The sequence below is a fragment of the Haemaphysalis longicornis genome, unplaced genomic scaffold, assembly GCF_048455015.1.
Source record: "Haemaphysalis longicornis isolate Haplotype H1 unplaced genomic scaffold, Haemaphysalis longicornis Haplotype H1 scaffold_1, whole genome shotgun sequence".
Lineage (NCBI taxonomy): Eukaryota > Metazoa > Arthropoda > Arachnida > Ixodida > Ixodidae > Haemaphysalis > Haemaphysalis longicornis.
Window position 1 is genome coordinate 336,560,639 of NW_027526203.1, and position 6,142 is coordinate 336,566,780.

Here is a 6,142-nt window from a genome sequence, read left to right on the forward strand (position 1 = left end):
GATGGGAGGGAGGATGCAAATCTATTAGGTTAGCTGGGAGTAGGGCGAGTAAGCGTAATAAAACTGGCAAGTCGGTTGCTGACAACCGACGCCCGTCCACATTTTATTAGAGTGTACGCACAACCCTGACCTCCCACCCTTTCCTTCCCCCCTCCCCCTCCATGAGCTGTGGAAGAACCTGATCACCAGCGACCACCTGGACGTCCAGCAACTACTGGCATCTAGGGCGTCGGTCGCCCGGTCGTCACTTGGATTCCCGGACTAGGGAACCACTCCTACTTTATAAGGCTCATTAAAGTTTCATACTACTACTACTACCCCGATTCAAAGGGAAAGCCACTAATCATCATCATCATCAGCAGCAGCATTGTTACAACCGCCCCTCCTGAATGTAGCTGGCATCGCAGACGACGAGGACAAGGAACCTTAGAGCGCGTACGGTGATCGCTCGTGAACGAAGACGAAGCAAAACGCTCGGGGTGCGGTTCGGTAAGCCGGTTGCTACTCACCACCTCTCATCGGACGCGTCCGCGTCGCTTTGCAACGATATTCCTGCTCTGCGGCTGGCCACGAGAAGTTCGTCCACCCTGAACATCCTGCGCCATGGCCGTCGACCTGACCCTGAACACCGTGCTGCGGCGCCGAACAGACCTCGACATGGACCTGGAGGAAAACCGACTGGCGTCTTTCGCGCAGTGGCCGCTGACGGGCAACTGCAAATGCACGCCGGAAAGAATGGCGGAAGCCGGATTCTACCACTGCCCGACTGAGAACGCGCCGGACCTCGTGCGCTGCTACGTGTGCTTCAAGGAGCTGGATGGCTGGGAGCCCGACGACGACCCGTTCGGGGAGCACTCGCGTTCCACCGACTGTGCCTTCGTTCAACTGGGCAAGAAGGAGCGCGAAATGACGCGCCTCGACTACATCAAGCTGCAGTGCGAGCGCGCCAAAAACAGAGCCCGCAAGCTGTACGAGGTGCGCGTGACTCAACTCGACAGAGCGAAGCGCGAGGTTAAGCACGAACTGGACAGGGTACGAAGGAACGTGCGTTGAGTGCTGAGTATGACGGGCCCTAAGCTACGCTTCTTTAGTGGCTTGAGGGTCTTTTAGTTTTTATCTTTTATCTAGTTTTTATCTAAAAAGCGATCTTTCAGTGCTGGGTGCTTTTCGTCACCAATAATCTCGGAACTTCGCAACTTTCATGTCTCTGGCCACTTTACTCTCTCCCTACTGCAGAAATCGCAAATATTTGCAATAAAGAGTTTGAAAATATCCAACTGTGTCGAATCCTGGTTTTTCATTTGTTTGACGGGTTACACAATAGCTCACGGTCAACAACTGAGATCCCAAAATTTAGTACACGCTTGTGTAGCTGGACCAGTCAGTATATTTGAGGGTGTGCGAGCGTTCGAAACCTTGAATACTTCGCGAATCGTTCTTTTTAAAGACGATTGTCTTTCTTGGGCTACTTAAACCCAGAAATTTTGGTCTGTTCGTCTGTGAGTCGATCCAGCCACCTTGCAAAAGTAAAATTGTTATTGCGCAGTAGTCTTATATACTCACAGCCAAACGTAAACATCTAAGCCCGGTTTATATGTTCATACTTGTCAACTTTGTTGAACAAGTACAAGACATTACGCAAATATAAGACAGGAAATTAGTACAGAAGGGATATTTACAGTGTTCCTTTATTAAAAAAACTCATGGATGCTTGTTTTTTCGATAGCAAATGATATTCTACATCTACTGCAGAAAACCGCCGCCTCCTGGCGGCATATGAAAAATCACGCGGCAATAGCAACGAAAGGTTCCACTATCTAGGTTCCACGTTCTGCTTGGAACTATCTGAACGCACGTGGAGCACGGCCATGCGGTTCTATAAACCATGTAGTCGGCCGCCTCCATTCACGCGCGTCTCCGCCGTACTGCAGCGATAGCATCGAGGAACTCGGCCTGTAGCAGTGGAACGCGGTAAATTCAAATCGCCTTGAGCAAACCTTTAGTGTGTTTACCTTGGGATGAGCGCGACGGTGCAGAAACAGCATGAGAGGTGAGGGGGAAAGTAAAGGCAAAGGGCATTTCCTTGGCAAATGTCTACAAAAACTATCGTCTTTTGACGACATTTGCTGCGAAAGGAGCAGATACGCGGCCACTTTTTGTATTCCATTTGCATCACTGTTTCAAATATTTGAAATTTTCGAACCGAAACATCGCGTACACAAAGTGTTTTCTCACCTTCATAAATTCAACGCACCCTAGGCTGCCAGTAATCGAACCCGAGACAATGCACGTCCTTGCAACCATGAGAGACCATGAGAGAGCTCGCTTTGTAGCCTGGCGCCTGAGAAGCGTCCTACAGCGAATAAAGCCGCGGTGGAATATTATATAGAGTGTGGGGGTACTAGATGCATAATTGCTTACACAAAACTCGGAAGTCAAAAAAAAAAAAAGAATACGCGGGCAGATCAGCACCGTATACCGTGCCCTGGCCGCCCGCGTAATTTGTTCCTGCCTCGATTGGAAGCTCAGAGGCGTCGTAAATGGCCCTGTGGACAGCCATAACGCATGTCACCCCCAAGTCTACAGTGCAAACTTAGTCCTGGCGGAAACTAAGTACGATGCAGTTCGTACAAAGGTCGCGTCAGCCCGCCACCAAGCTCGTGGCAAGTGACAACGTGTAAGAAAAGAACATTTTCTGACAGCGCCTCATAGATGGCGCTTCAAGTTCGAGGGAGAGAGAGAGAATAAATATTTTATTTGTCAGAGGCTGATGAATGGGCCTCGCCCCGTGGAAGGCATCACTAGTACGGGATGCCTTGACTTTGGCTGGCTGTCTTTGCTGGGGTCACCAGGCTGAGCTGGGTATCCGGGTCTGGGCTGGCCAGGGAAGCCCTCCACTGCTCGTAAGCGGGATTGGGAATTGGGGCAAGTCCGGAGTACGTTGGCACTCCCATAGTATATTGTAAAGGGTGCCAGGCTGGGGACAGTGAGCCCAGATGAAAGGGTGTTGGGTGGGGAAGATGAAGTGGAGGCGGGTGGGATGTGGGTAGGTATTCGTTTGGAGCCGCCGTCAAGTTGTAGCGTCCTCTCTGGAGAGGCGCCAGTGTGGTGGTTGCAGACGACGGAGAGTTTGCCTGTAATGCGCGAGAATCTCCGTGTAGCCAGTCAGTGGGTGGGGTTTATCTTGAGGGGGTAAACATTGGCCACCGTCGGCAATGGCTCGGTGTATCAGATCGCGAGCCGCGGCGTGAGCCGCTTCATTGCCGGGGATGGCGGCGTGTCCAGGAGCCCAGACGATGCAGATGTCAGGGGTCGCTGAGCAGTTTTTGAGGATGTGAAGTCTTGATGAAGAAATTCGGCCAATTTGGTAGTTTCGGCAGGCTGTCTGCGTGAGGATGGTTACTTGGTCAGGGCGGGAAATGGCGGCCAGGGCAATGGCTACTTTTTCGGCGACATCGATTGAGCTTGTGGTAGTAGTTGCGGCATTGATGCATTGGCCAGTATGTGTAACTACACAGGCTACGTGGCCGGCGCGCCCAGGGTACGGGGTAGCATCTGTATATAGGGCGGTGGGGTCTGTCCCGCATCGCGCAGTCAGGGCTCGAGCACGGGCAGCCCGGCGGCCAAGCTGGTGGTTGGCGTGCATATTGCGAGGGATTGGGGCCACCCGGATTCCATCTTGCAGGGTTAGAGGAATGCGCTGTTTTTTTTCCCTCGGGGGTATCGGACGGAGTCCCAACGCTAAGGACCTGTTGACCTGTGGGAGTCACTTGCAGACGCCGTAGTTGAGCTGAATGGTGGGCTTCTTGCAGCTCTTCCCACGTGTTGTAGGAACTACTCCCAAGGCGAGTAGTTTGCGGGTCGCAGTAGCAGTGGGGAGGCCAAGCGCAGTTTTGTACGCTTGGCGAATCGTTGTGTTGAGCCGAGCCTTTTCTGTTGTTTTGAGAGCGAGGTACCGGGTTCCGTACGGAATGCGGCTAATAAGCAAAGCTTGCAGTATTCTTAGTGCATCTTGCTCTTTAAGGCCTCCACGGCGGTGGGAGATGCGTTGCAGAAGGGGCATCAATTGTGACAGGGTTTTATGTAGCGGGGAAATGTTATGAGGTCCAGAGCCGTTTTGGGGTATAGTGAGACCCAACACTCGCAGGTGCGGGACGCTGGAGATTGGCTGTCCTGCAATGGTGACCTGAGGTTCAGGTATACCTCGAGCAGATTTGTGAGAAGGCCGAGAGTGGAGTGTCAACAAAGCCGATTTTTCGGGTGCGAGGAGCGCAGAATAAAATAGGCTTTGAGAGGAGGTTGAGAGCAACGGATCAACGTAGGTGGACAGCTAACGTTTTTAGGTACCTATGCATGAAAATCGTGGATACGAAGTGGCTAGGGAAGACTAGAAGGCGAACGATGAAATACGGAAAGAACAGTGGAGAATCCAAGACAGCCAAGCCAACCAAAAAAGAGGCAAGGCAGATAGAAACGAATAAATGGCGAGACAAAATGGAATAAGCTCAAACTTCGTTAGAGATGTGCTGCTGGACAGCGCGATTGAGTCATCTGCTTGCGCTGCATGCAGTGGTCGTCCACCGGCCTCAGTACAGTTAACGTACTGTGGCTGAACTACGATGCCCGTAGCACGGCCGAATTTCCGGCAGCTTTAGTCCGGCTGGAGTCCGACGACCGCATCTCGTCTGTCCTCTGGTGGCCGTACTTCGGCCGCACACGGGTAGCTTTGGGATGGCCGGAGCCCTACGGCTGGAATCTGGCCTATGAACGTAAGCCGGTCGACTGGCCGACGGACACTGGCCGTTGGACAGTGATGGGAGTACGGCCGTATACGGCCAAAAGGCCCACATTTGGACACGGGCCGAACATGGTTGCCGGAGAAAGGCCGGTCAGAAAATCACCGGCCAAAGTTCACCGGCTTGAGTAAGGCCGAACAGTCCTGTGCTGCCTGGGAACCCACCATTTTGGGTCAACTACACCCACATCAAAGTGACCCCGCGCGCAACCACCAGCCGCCCAGCCTTCAGCGCATCCTGGCTTAATTATCAGCGTCAATTTACACCAAAATTAATTTATTCAACAGTGCTCACAAATGGTCGTTCTTTTATTTGCTGTGCCTCTTTTACTGTCGAATACAGCAAATATACATTTCTTTGCAGAGCTGGAATAGATGTATTGTCTAGGTCCTGATATCTTCTGTGGGGCGGCTTACCTGTAATAAACAAGGAAGAATTGGGGGGGGGGGCGGAAGGCGCGTACTTTAGTGGGTTGAATTTCACAAAGATGAAAGTGCCGCTTTTAGGCAATTGCTTTTAAGACAATACTTTCATGCTCTGACTAAATCAACTATTTTTACACCAGCTGCTTGACCAGTTTTTTTGTATATAACACCGGTGTGAATGCCTTTACGAAGCGGTTCGGTACTCCACCAAACACTCAGCAGCATTCAATATAATTTACTTCACACAAAAAGTCTGACCAGTATTTGCCCATTTTTCTTGCAAAAAAATTTTCTACTAGATCAACTTTTCTGATGATCTTTCACAGGGCTGATCCTAGAAGAGGTCAAAGAAGTACTTTCAGTTTCAATATATTTTTTATGTTGTTTTCATGAGTTACGTGCACACTCCTTAATAGTCCAAAAGAAGTTAATTTACTACGTTAAGAGAATTCTAGACGTGTTGCGAATGACGCCCTTCTTCAGATGGCTGCAGTTGTATCCCTCTGTGTTCACGCAAGGAAAGGCGTAAGACAAGAGTTTCATATTTTCTTTCAAACAAATAACTTAGCAATTGTAGTATTCATACAGCAAACCTTGCATGCTGCCACGAATAAAGCAATAAATATATCATTGGTCAAGTTCGAATGCTCAGGGTTCTCAACCCATCGGAGGCGAACTTGCGGCTCGGCAAGTTTATTTATTTATTTATTTATTTATTTATTTATTTATTTATTTATTTATTTATTTATTTATTTATTTATTGTTTAATTGTTTTATTTTTATTTGTTTATTTATTTATTTGTTCAGTTTTTTATTTATTTATTTATTTGATGCCTGCTTGCCCTTGCATGCATTACAGCAGGGAGATACATAACACAAAGCATCAAATATGAGACCAAATAACAAAATAATTCTACAAAG

The 6,142-nt window shown here is 49.5% G+C and overlaps 1 pseudogene; it reads left to right on the plus strand.

The window, feature by feature from the left end:
• Nucleotides 1-351: 351 nt before the first annotated feature.
• Nucleotides 352-1,209, plus strand: LOC144170532 (baculoviral IAP repeat-containing protein 5 pseudogene; annotated as a pseudogene).
• The last annotated feature ends 4,933 nt before the right edge of the window (nucleotides 1,210-6,142 follow it).